Raw genomic sequence first — 12,241 nt, forward strand, 5'->3', positions numbered from 1 at the left:
GTCTTAAGGTTGCGACGATGACTGCCGTTTAGGACTACTCTGTTTTATCGCTGATCGGAGTCGCTGTGCTCAAATTGCAAACTAAATGTTTACGCACGAAGAATTGTGATCATTTGTTCTATTTAGCTTGTGCCCGTTTTTGAGAAACTGTTCAATATTCTGAGAAGTTGGTCTTCCGTTAAAACCGACAGATTATTCTGAGGCAATAAAAAAAACCTTAGCTTTAACTACGATCGCATGTGCATGCATCTTGGTAAGATTATCAAACGGCAGACGACCCTGTTTTCTCTTTCTTAGATGAACTCATGCATTAGATATATGGAGTTGCGTTCAAGTTGCAACAGCATTCTCCTCCCTCTCCATCTTGCCGAAGGTCCACGCGACAGCTCTAGTTGTGGATCTTGTAGCAAACATATACTAAACAGCATGCGAAAAAACAAATGAGCAACGCCAGCCAGAGAAGCTGAACAACAATAAACTATCACACCAGCATGGCCAGTTCAAGTTTTAGCAGTGTTATACAGTTGACAGACTTGGATGACTTCATAACTCCATCACAAGTATATTTTCAAATATGAGACAAAAATGGTTCAAATACCTGAAAGAAATAATTCAACTTTATTTATTTAAGAGTGCATTAAGACAGCTAAAACACAAAATGCTAGACAAGTTACATCTTCAGGAAGTGCCAAAATCCAAATTGGGGATGATGGCTCTTACACGCAATTTAACAAGGTGGAATTCATATAATTTTATTTTTAGCAGTTTAATGTACCCAGTTAATCTATTTTTATGTGAGATGACACCAATATTCTGGTCAACCGTAAAGAGTTTGGTTATGTCACAGGTTTCCATCAACTAGATTATCTAATTTGAGCAATTTATCAAACTCCCATGAAGGTAGAAAGGAGACCAACACCTCCAAAGAGTATTCATTCACCTAAATTCTGGGCTACGTGCAGTTAGACAAATTCCATTATTATAGGACATTTTAGGATACATTTTAATTTATCTACATTGAATTTAATATTTTTCTCTTGTAAAAATAAGTAACAGGTGCAGATTGGGTTTATGATTTGGCAATTCATGTATTAGCTTTCATAATTTAATAATGGTTTAGCATACATTTCTGCTTGATCTTCAACAGAAAACTGGAATAAAAAATATTACTTTCCATGTTTTCTTAAGGAAGGAAGACCTGGAAATTACAAAAAGCACAAATAACACTTAACGACTGTTTGGCGTGCAGGTGGTTTTAATGATGAGCAGAATCAAATTGGTAGGTGTAATAATACTATAGTAATTATAATGGTTGTATAACATCGGTGGGAGTGTTTTGATTGGCCAAGAAAACCATATGGAGTTCCTGAAGCTATGCAAATAAGCCATTGAGCTATCATCACCTAGCAGATTCTTTCTTAAAATTGTAGTGGGACTCCCATGCCAACTTATTCTTTTATTTGCAAACAAGTTTCAAATACCCCCTGAAGAAGCAAGAGCCAAACTTTCAAGTATCTTTCTATCTCTTAGATTATTGTCCAAGACTGAAAAATGATCTAATGGGATGTAGCTCTTTTTAGGCAACTGGCCGCGTCAAAAGTATTTGATGTGGAATCATTTTCAGACCTGTGTTTAGTTGAGTGTGGCCAGGACTTTGTTCATCGTTACAGAGAACAATCAACTAATTCAACATCGATACCCGTACTTGCATTTGCTTGCCCTGGTACCATAGCTCTGCTCTAATGTTATGTTAGATTTACTGACATTTCTTTTACGTCAAGGCTGGAATGCTTCGCCGACAAAACTCATGGAAATTGGATTTTGTCACATCTTAGCGAGATCAAATCTCCGCAGCAAATAGCGGGCGTCTTTATGATAGATGTACTGCCCAACGAACTTCAAACGAGTGCCTCTCCTCTGGCTGTCGCCATGATTATGCCATGCTTCGATAAAAAAGTAGAGGCTTCGAGAAGTGACTTTTTTCACGACGACCAACAAAGCAAAGATGTCAACTTTGTTATAACTCCCGTAGAAATCGAGCAGATACTGGAAGAATTAGCTGTTGAATTCGTTGACTTAAGTCTATCTCAAGTTGATTCTCTGGGTGGTACAATGGATACATTATGGAGCATACCGTCTGGATCTGGTTAAGGAGGTTATGCAAAACATGTTCTACGTTTTGCTGCCAAGGAGCTTTACGGCAAGATACAGGGACATGGTAAGTTTCAGCCACTAAAAAACTTGGACATCAGGGAAGCTTTCGTTGAAAAACATGGCGAGCAAGTTTTAAGTGTGGCTATTGCCAACGGATTCTAAAATATTCAAAACCTTGTACAAAAAATGAAGCGAAAGAAACGTACTTATCATTAAGTCGAAATTATGGCCTGTCCATCCGGTAAGTTTTCATCCTACATGTGAGTAAGCATTTAGTAACACGTTAATCTTTAACACACTCGTGAATTTTCAAGATTCTATTTTTCCAGTGTTTCAGTTTAATTAGTTAAGCTCTGATAACTTTATATTTTCCGGTTGTGCTTTATGCTGCTAGCCAATTTTTACTACAAATTAACAACTTTTATTACTGCCATAGGTTGCCTGGTAAGGCTTGCCAAGAGTTAAAGCATAGAAAAGTCCAAAGGGAATTTGTGCTTTCTGAAATGAAAGCCTTCCCTCCTGTTTCAGACAAGGTCAGAGCAGCCGTTTAACGACTATACGACATGGAACGTCCATGCTTTACGTTCCTGGAAGTCTAGTCTCAGGAGGTATTCAATGTCAAAGCTTTATATATAGATACTGCACACGTGTGTGTCATTAAGGCCTTCTGCAGACATTTTTTAAAAACGAACTTTTCTTTTGAAGTCTGTACCAGTCCTTCTAGAATGCTAGGATTGGTGATATAGGAATACACCCTCTTTTTATGAGTAAAACGCCCCTTCAACCAATAGGAATCGCTTTAAGAGAATTCGTCTGGCAGATAACCATTGCAGCACGTATTGCTGTTCCAGTCGCTCCAGAGGTGTGTTGCATTGGTTGTTCTTGGCTGTTCTCGAAATTGGGTTGCTGCTTCTCAGTCTCTGATAAATGCTCAGATGGGATGCTTTGCTTTCAAATTTTCTGCTCCGCTACTCTTGTCAGAAATGGATAAATAGTAGCATAGTAGAACTTTAGATAGCAAAGCCTGTCATGCGGGCATTGTAGTGACTTCCATTTTATTATTTCTGGCGGACATTTTGTTTTAAATCGGTGTAAGTGTGCATGTGTTAAGTAAAAAGTCAAATTTTATTCCGTGTTTACCTTGTGTGTATGGGGTGATGTAGAGTAATGTGTAAACAAAATGTAAAAAGGTCCACGATCTCTCGTCGGCTTCTCAACAGCTGCAGATGAATGCGAGCGAGTAAAAATACGTATATAGGGCATCGTGGAAACTTGTTTTTCCGGTATAGGGGTAAATAATTTCACAGAGTGTTCAGTATTGTAACTTTGCCCACTAGCCCCACCCCATCGATATACCTGTATGGCTTGTTGGGTTATGGGAGACGCATGGATGGCGGCTACTACAGCTTGAGCACGTCTAAATATTTGTGTCTTCACTTTGTCTTCTCTAGTGAATGAGTGGAATAGTCCAACGACAAGAGCTGCAACTAGTAACTTCTCCCCTTTATCGGTGTCTGTAGGGGTGATGCGAGATCGACAAGTGAGATTGTGTTGTTTGATGAATGTCTTATAAGGCGTAATGATTCCCCTTTCCTCAACCTCTCTCCTGATATAGGGGAACATCAAGTAAAGAAGGCTGGATGCTCGAATGTCCCAAGAAATGCTACTCTCATAGCTCAAGTTGTAGAGGTCTTGAAGGTCACCAGTAACCAACTCTATCTTTTGAACTTCCAGTGCAGATTCAAAATCCTTTATTACCTCGTCATCCTCGCTGAACGTGATAGCTAGCGGATCTCGAATATCCACATTCTTATCCACGTTTAGGATAGTTCTAGATAGGAATGAATGGTGTCTCTGAGGGGCATATATAACAGCAAAGTGGATTCCTCCGGTATACAATGGGCTGTTGTCGTCTCTCATACCAACTTCCCTATACGTGACTACCTCCTCCTTCCTGGGGACACTTCCTTCCTTGAGCTGAGTAGCAGCAATGGGCGGCCTTTCTAACAGCACGACTATGGCCACAGTGGCTGCTGCAAACTTCTTTGCCTTTATCTCTTTGAGCAAATCTCCTTCTATGATAACCCCATCTTCTGATGTTTCCCAAGGAGGGTCAACAATGTATTTTTGCCACACAAAATATTCATCATTACACCCTTCTTCACGTTCGAGGAGCTGGACGAATTCTTCAGTCCGAGCTTTCGTCAATCTGGCTATCCTCCATCGATTTTGTAGATGGTGTTGGAGGTTTCGATGACTTGGTCCGCGTGGGCGCCGGAGGTCGAGGGCTTCCCGTACGGCCCGGTCCTTCTCCTCCACTGTTGAAGAGGTGCTAGTAGCTTCTTCTACTATTAGGGATCGTTCGGCTGTAAAACCGCGATAGATTTGTTGATAGGGAGTTAGTCTCCATGGGCGTGAGTTGTTTTCTGCCATTTGTAGAATCGAGTGGTTTTCCAAGCAGCTTGGTAGTGCTGTTAGTTTGGTGGTTGATGAGTTGTGAGTGGCGGCTCGGCGTTCGAACCGCGTTGACTTATATAGTCAACCTTCCATTTGTAGTCTACCACTTCTTTTATTTCTATATTCTTTTCTTGAAAAATGTTTAGTTCAACACTAAGTCTCTCAAGGTGTCACTTGATTGTTTTAGCAGGTGTCAGCTTTCTTTGTCGTTGGCTTGGGGGGGGGGGTTTATTTATTGCTGTGGGGGGGAGTCGGATAGCGTTCTTCCAGTGGCGCACCACGGTTCATTTTTCTTCCATTTCTTTTATTGTTAAGTTTTTTTTTTTTACTACTGTTTATTAATTGTGGATAGAGAAAGAAGAAAAAGTGAAAGAAGAAATGACGAAGTGCAGTGCTTCTGTTAGAGAGTAAGGTTGATTATGGATAAATTGGGTATATGAACTTGAGCGGGATGTGGAGTATGGGTGTTGGCTATGTGGCATAATACTATAGCTTCTGATTGTCACTCGGGAGTCTTAGTTTCGAATTACGCCGTGACCTTGACTAAAAATTTACTGGTAGATTCCTCAGGAGTTGGTGAGGTTAACTATTCCCTAATTATTATTCTGTGGGTTGATTGGCAATAGATATTAAAATTTTTATTGATCCTGTTTCGAATTTTCTAAAATTCTGGGTATTGAATTTGGTATTCCATATAGTCATATGGCTAGATGGTATAGCCTTCGACCACGGCTCGGAAGTGCCGGGTTCAAATCACGCTGTGATCTTAACTAAAAATTTACTGGCAGATCCCTCAAGAGTAGGCGAGCTAATCATATTTGCAATTATGCTACTGTGATTGAATTATTATTGACTATTTTATGTTTCATTTCTGGTTGGGTTTGAAATGGCTTTTATATTTATGCTAGGGTAGACATATGTCTAGACGCCATAGCGACTCAGTCTCGGAACACCACTCGGGAGTCTCGGGTTCAAAACCCGGCTCGGCCGCCGAAATTCCCTTCGGCTAAATTTTTTTCTTTTTTTTCTCTGAACAATTAAAATTTATTCTATACTCGTGGGGTCGTATGTTCGAGCCTTGCCTCGGCTGTTTTTGAAATACCCTTAAACGATGTGCTGGCTTTTCTTTTCTTTCCCTATCTTATTTTTTCTTTACTTTAAACTTTTCTTGTCTTTTCTTTTGAATTTTGTCTTACGTATAATGAAAAGCCGGCGGAGATTTTGTTTGCGTCCTACTGTGTTTATTTTATTGTTTGTTAAGGTAGAGAATATAATGCGAAGAGGAAAACAAAATGGTTTGGGATAGAGCTCTATTCTAAGGGGAATAAACACATGTTCCTACTGGGTGAGAATAACTAAAAGGGGTTGTCGTCGTTGTCGGTGTCCTTTTTTTTTCGTTCCTTTTCTTCATGGTGTGTTCAACGGGAAGTGTTGGGGCCATCGCGCCTCTGACGTTTCCGGCCAGTGTCCCACTGGTCGGGCGACCAGTTGAACAGAGGGGGGTGGCGCTTAGCTGGATCCAAGTCTAAAATCAGCTTTAGGGTGGTGACAGCGCCTCCCCAATCTTCGGCGAAGAGATCCGCGTTCAGCTGACGGGTGAGCGCGGCCGTACGTTCTTCCACACGGCGCTCGTAACGTTGACGTTCCATCTCCCACGATTCCATGTCGTCGAGCTCTGGGGACTGAGGCGTTTGGCTGACGATGTTGCTAGATTTTTCCGGAACGGGTGTCCAATCGTCGTAGACGGGGATGGCAGCCATTGGCGCCATCACTTTCTCTGCTTGCTCGTCGGCACTTAGCCACTCGCAAGCTACCTGCGATTGTTGGCTGGCAGTGTTAGCGCACGGGTCCATGTTCTTGAATTTAAATTTGGAGCGTGATTTTAGTAGAACTCGACTCAACAAGTGTTGAAAACGTTGTGAAGCCCTCTTGAAATTTCTTACTGTTAAATACACGACGGTTGTTATATGATCATTTAGACTTTGTTTCGAAGAAAATATACTCTTCTAATTCCTATAACGCATTGGTAGTCTTCGATTTCTTTGCGGGCGTCCGGTAGCATGTTGGGGTGGCAGTATTTCTTGCTGACTGATGGCAGGCGCCACCTGTCGGGCGTCAGATTCAAGATTAATCACCGCAGCTGCGTTGTTTCCGTGAATTGTTGTGGTGTTCTTAGTTTTATTGGACGCACCAACATGAGTTGACTCATTATCGTCTGAAGTATATATTCCTTGGGTTTCGCTGACGATATGAGAATGTTTATTGTTTTGGGTGGCGGCCATTTGCAATTCCGCTGCCTCCAATTCCACAGTTTCAAATTCCACACTTTCCGTATCCACACTTTCAACATTTCTTTCCGTACCCACATATACTGTTTCCAAAGGTTCCAATTCCATATTTTCCCATTCACTCGCGTTTCGCTCTATGTTTTCCATAGTTTCGATTGTTTGGGTGGAAATCGATTTACGAAATCGATTCTCGAACTTCGAAGGCGTCTCGATAGGGGGACAATGTTCGTCTTTCCATAACATTGTTTCGTACAGGGGTTTTAGGCGGTTAACATGAGTGCGTTGACAAATGTATGAATTATCAGCAATATCTACTGTATTATTGGAATATACTTTTACAATTCTATAAGGACCTTTATATTTAGAGGTAAGTTTCCTACTATCGCCCTCTTTAACTACTCTAATATCTAATAATACTCTATCTCCTACCACATATTGTTTTACATTCGCTCTTTTATTATATTGTTCCCTCTGACGTTTTCTTGCTTTTTCGCTCTACTCACGGACGCGTTGGAAACTATAACGCAAGCGATCAGCTAAGTTACCTACGTAATCTGATGCGGAGGTAAATGTTTTTGGGGAAGCGTCAAGGAATTCATTAATAGGTATATTAGGATCTCTACCGTGCAGTAAATAATACGGGGTTTCACATGTCGAAGAATGGACAGAACTACGGTAAGCAATTAAAACATCATCCAGCATATCTTCCCAGTTCTCATGTTCACCATCTTTTAATTCCTTTCTCAACATCGTTGTTAATGTTCGATTAAATCTTTCAGTCTCTCCGTTGCTAGCTGGATTGTAAGCAGTTGTTAACTTTTTAACAATTTGTAATTTTTTACAGAAATAACGGAATAGCTTCGATGTGAAATTGGTTCCACGATCAGAAAGAATAGCCTTAGACATACCATGTCTAACTATAATTGTCTTATATACACATTCTGCTGTCGTCTGTGCTGTTTGATCCCTTAACGCAACAGCTTCTACCCACCGGCTAAAATAATCGGCAATGACTAAAATATAACAATAAAAATGCCCTATATGTTGAAGAAGTGTTGGCGGTGCACACCTCACAAGCCTGGCAGTATTCTTTAATTTCCTTTCTCATATTTGGCCAATAATAATTATTCTTTATTTTCAAATAGGTTTTATAAAAAGCTAAATGTCCGCCCATCGGTGCGTCATGTAATTCTTTGAGCACTAGATGGCGTAACGATGCAGGCAAGACTAACTGATGGTTAGTTTCGTTTCTTTTGCTATCGGCAGGTGGCAGCACGTGCCGGTAAAGTGTACCATCAATAACTTCGAAATAATTAATTTCTTTAACCCAATCCGGCTTAGATTGAAGAAAAGATTCCTCGAGTTCTCCGTTATTCAAATAATTACGAATGGCTATGCAAAGGTCGTCTTCCAATTGCTTCTCGCAAATTAAGGTAATATTCCTACTCGTTTGTATACTAGCTACTTTTAAGCGTGACAGGCAATCTGCGTTTTGGTGAACACGTCCCGGCCTATATTTTAATTCATAATTCGTTGCAGCCAATAGCATAGCCCATCTCCCTAATCTACCATTATTATCCTTTTGTTCTTTAAGCCATTGCAAGTGTAAAGCATTCTTTTAGTGATTGAAAAGAATCACTTTACGTTATTAAAGACAAATTGTAATAAGAAAAATGAACTCGGGAAGGCGTTACCACAATGCCGAATATATTTTATTCTAATAGGCCAAAGATAATAAAAGCATTACACAGATATAATGGGAAACGGAAATACAAAATGGAGTCAGGCGAATTTAGTCTTACCGTCACCGCTGTGGCGAAGATGGAATAAAGATGTCAAACGTTGAAAGAGAAAAGATAAGGAAAAACGGGACTTGTCGGTCGCACAAGAAGCGATGAAGACACTCACAATAATTATTGAATAAGAACAAATTAAACTCACTATATTTGAAGAAAATAATAGCACTTGGAGCACTAAGAATGAGAGCTGGAACTAGAACAAGAGAGAGCTGAAGAACTGTGGAACTAACTTTTGGGAACAAAAAGGGTATCCTTTTATACGTTTTACATGTTTGAGGGAAACATAGCATTTCCGACAGATGAGCTCCGAATATAAGTTATTGAATATCTCACGCAGCAACATTTCTTATTCACGGAAATGTATGGCGCGATGTTCTACGCATTAAGCTCATCCAATCAGCAATAAGCAGGATGTAAAGTATAATATAAAAATAGAATTCAAGGAAATGTCAATGACACTTGAATTACTATATTTATAATGTATACTTTAAATATAATGCATAACAAACATAATATATAATTTTAATATAAAGAAAACAAACAATGAAGATAAAATATAATCAAAAGTTGTATTTTGGTGACTTCGTTACATCACTCCCGGTGGTGCGAGATTACGTCCCGTAATCAGACTTGGTAAGCGAAATCAGGCTCCGGTTCTTGAATTGGGCGACAGCATAACTTGCTGATAAGTCCGAAAAATCCACAGCCATAACAAATGCGTAAGAAAAGTAGACCCAGGAGGCATAGTACACCGATGAAGAAATAATTTTTAATAGTTTCCCACCAGCTGGTATAACTAGCCACTCCAGATGCGGATAATAAGACGTTGGTGACACTTGGACGATTATTGGTTGAAAACTCACTCGGCAAATGTTCATTCATAGCTGCAGCAATATCAGCCATTATACTCATATGATCCATAATAGTTTCACTATACGCAGGGTTACTTTTATGTTCATAATAAAAAAATTTCACGTCTTCATACCGAAAAGAATGCGCAAGAGTTTGTATTGGTAACACGATACTTGCGTTCACAGGCTTCCAAGTGTTATTGCGAAACGCATAAGGTATGTCATTGAAGTTCACAAATCCATTTGTCCAATAACACGGCGAATATTTAACGAGTTCCCAACCGTCCAGGTTAATTGTATAATTTTTAAATTTTGGTTGCGGTCCGCAAGACGTTACGACTGTTTCGAAAGTCACATTTAAAGGTTTACACGAGATGACAATGGCGGTTTTTCCAAAGGCTTGCAATTTTGTGCACTTGGGTAGATCTAGATGTGAAGCAGCTAACCAGCCATTATATTGTGCTGCAATAATTGCTCTTACATGTTTCGCATTTCTTGAATCACACTGTAAGATTTGAATTAATCGTGATAATTCATTTTCATGGTCCGTAAGTTGATCACGAACATATTGTAAAGTAGCGAAATGGTCCAAATTTTGGCCGCCAGGTGGCGGGAGATCTGCCAATGTTATTGTCGACAAATTTTCCAAGATGGCCGCCGTTGTAACGAAGAGTTTTGATTGGCCGAGAATATTAAAGGCATCAGATTTCTTTGAACAAGAGTTTTGTATGGGAATACAACGCGGTTGAAAAGTTAAATGAAAATCCAATTGTTTTTTTGTCATCTTGAAGGCGAAAAATCTTATCATTTCCCGTTTTTCGTATTAATTTTCCAATACCAGATTCAATGAGATGAGCTTTTGGTTCAGATCGTTGAGTATATGTTTTGTCCCAAACTAATGTCAAATGATTATGCGACAAATGACCTGTTGAGGCAGAAGCAATTCCTATTGGCGTAGAAAAATTACTATCTTCCACATCTTGATTTAGGCGAATTTTTTCGAGCACACAATTAATAATTTCCACGTCGATCGTTTGTAACCAATGACCAAAAATTTCAGGTTCACGGTCGAATACAAATTTATTTTCCGCAGCAGTCATTTTTTGATCTTCGCACCGAAGACTGTTAATCATATGGTTGCACTCATTTGGCGTAGTGTCAAGTGGAATTTTATTCGGCACAATCACCAATTGTCCAAAAAAATTCATGGTGACATGTCGAATTTGTTTCCACTTCGCACAAATATATCCTGGAAATTGAACTGCGGCGCGAACTTCACTATGCACTGAATATTGTACGTCAATGGAGTGTTCATCATTTATTTCCGGATGACAATCGTCATCCGAAAATTGAATTATTCCCATTTTTGATGATTCAGTACAATCGCATACGGCCGTTTCAAAGGCTCGAACGTGAAGCCCAAAAAGACATAGCAGTAACACAATTGGAAAAGGCGACATTTCTACATATGTCAGAAAATTAAAAAAAAACAATACATAAGAAAAATTTAACAATACACAGAGCAGTGGCCAAAAATATTCTACATCGACATTGGGTTTTTATAATATTTTGGATTATACAGTACCTGCCGAAAGTTTCCGGACAGCCGAGAGCGGCTTATGGAAAAACCGGTTTTTCTTTAAACTCTTAAAAATATACTAATCATCGGACATAGATGATTGTGAAAATGAAATTTTTCCTTAAGATTAGTTTTATACATGATTTTTTTTGGGGAATTTTTAAAATTTTTTTTTATCTACTTTTTAAATCGGAGCGGAAAATATTCAAGGGCGCTACAGCGGCAGCAGCAGCCGCTATAGGCTCTAAAAAAATTTTTCCGCTCCGATTTATTATGTAGAGGAATAGGAAAATCGGCAACTATGCGGGATGAGAAGACAGCGCAAATTTCCTTGGAATAAATATTTGCCGTTTTTAACTCGAAATTAAAGTGATTCTGCATATGGCATGATATGCAAAATCCCATATTAGATTATAGTTTAAATGATGTTCTTTTTTTTTGAGCCCAAAAACGCCCTCGTAGCCCCATTTATCGTCGCGTACATGAGAGCCAAAGTAGCCCCATTTACTACTGGCCCTCTCGACTGTCCGGAAACTTTTGCCAGCTATTTTAAGGGGCCTTTCCCGTGAAAGAAAAATTCCCCCAAAAAAATCATGTATAAAACTAATCTTAAGGAAAAATTTCATTTTCACAATCATCTATGTCCGATGATTAGTATATTTTTAAGAGTTTAAAGAAAAACTGGTTTTTCCATAAGCCGCTCTCGGCTGTCCGGAAACTTTCGGCAGGTACTGTATATATATATATATAGTTGAAATAAAATAAAAGGTAAAGAAAGAAGAGAAGAGAAGGTAAAAGTAAAAAACATTCCGACGGCTTTGAAAGGTCAACGGTCTCCCGTCGGCTTTTCAGTAGCCGCGCTACAGCAAAAGATAGAAAAATAAAAGGGTATCGCATTATAACTGTGTTTTTGGGCAGAAGGAAAATTTATTTTTAATTGAAAGTAATATTACTGGAAAGAGGAGAAGATGCTCGTATTTTCAGAAGGAAATAATTGAAAAAGATTGTTTCGTTTAATTATGCGGAGAAGAAAAGAAACGTTTTAAATTCTACGGCGGAAAAAGTCCGTGCGCCAAAGGTCAAACTCAGATTTTCGATTTTTTTCTAAGTCAA

The 12,241-nt window shown here is 39.2% G+C and overlaps 1 long non-coding RNA gene across 4 annotated transcripts; it reads left to right on the forward strand.

The window, feature by feature from the left end:
- The first annotated feature begins 442 nt into the window (after positions 1-442).
- LOC130702844 (uncharacterized) lies at positions 443-3,282 on the forward strand. Of its 4 annotated transcripts, none has more exons than XR_009420979.1 (7): positions 443-560; positions 632-1,511; positions 1,571-1,723; positions 1,782-1,956; positions 2,033-2,395; positions 2,591-2,762; positions 2,860-3,282. It is a non-coding gene; the product is annotated as an uncharacterized LOC130702844 (long non-coding RNA). The 4 variants fall into 4 exon arrangements; XR_009420977.1 differs by having other exon boundaries at positions 632-1,279; positions 1,350-1,511; positions 1,782-2,395; XR_009420978.1 differs by having other exon boundaries at positions 632-735; positions 800-1,511; positions 1,782-2,395.
- Positions 3,283-12,241: the final 8,959 nt, after the last annotated feature.

This window comes from Daphnia carinata, chromosome 5 (genome assembly GCF_022539665.2).
Source record: "Daphnia carinata strain CSIRO-1 chromosome 5, CSIRO_AGI_Dcar_HiC_V3, whole genome shotgun sequence".
In the NCBI taxonomy this organism is placed as follows: Eukaryota; Metazoa; Arthropoda; class Branchiopoda; order Diplostraca; family Daphniidae; genus Daphnia; species Daphnia carinata.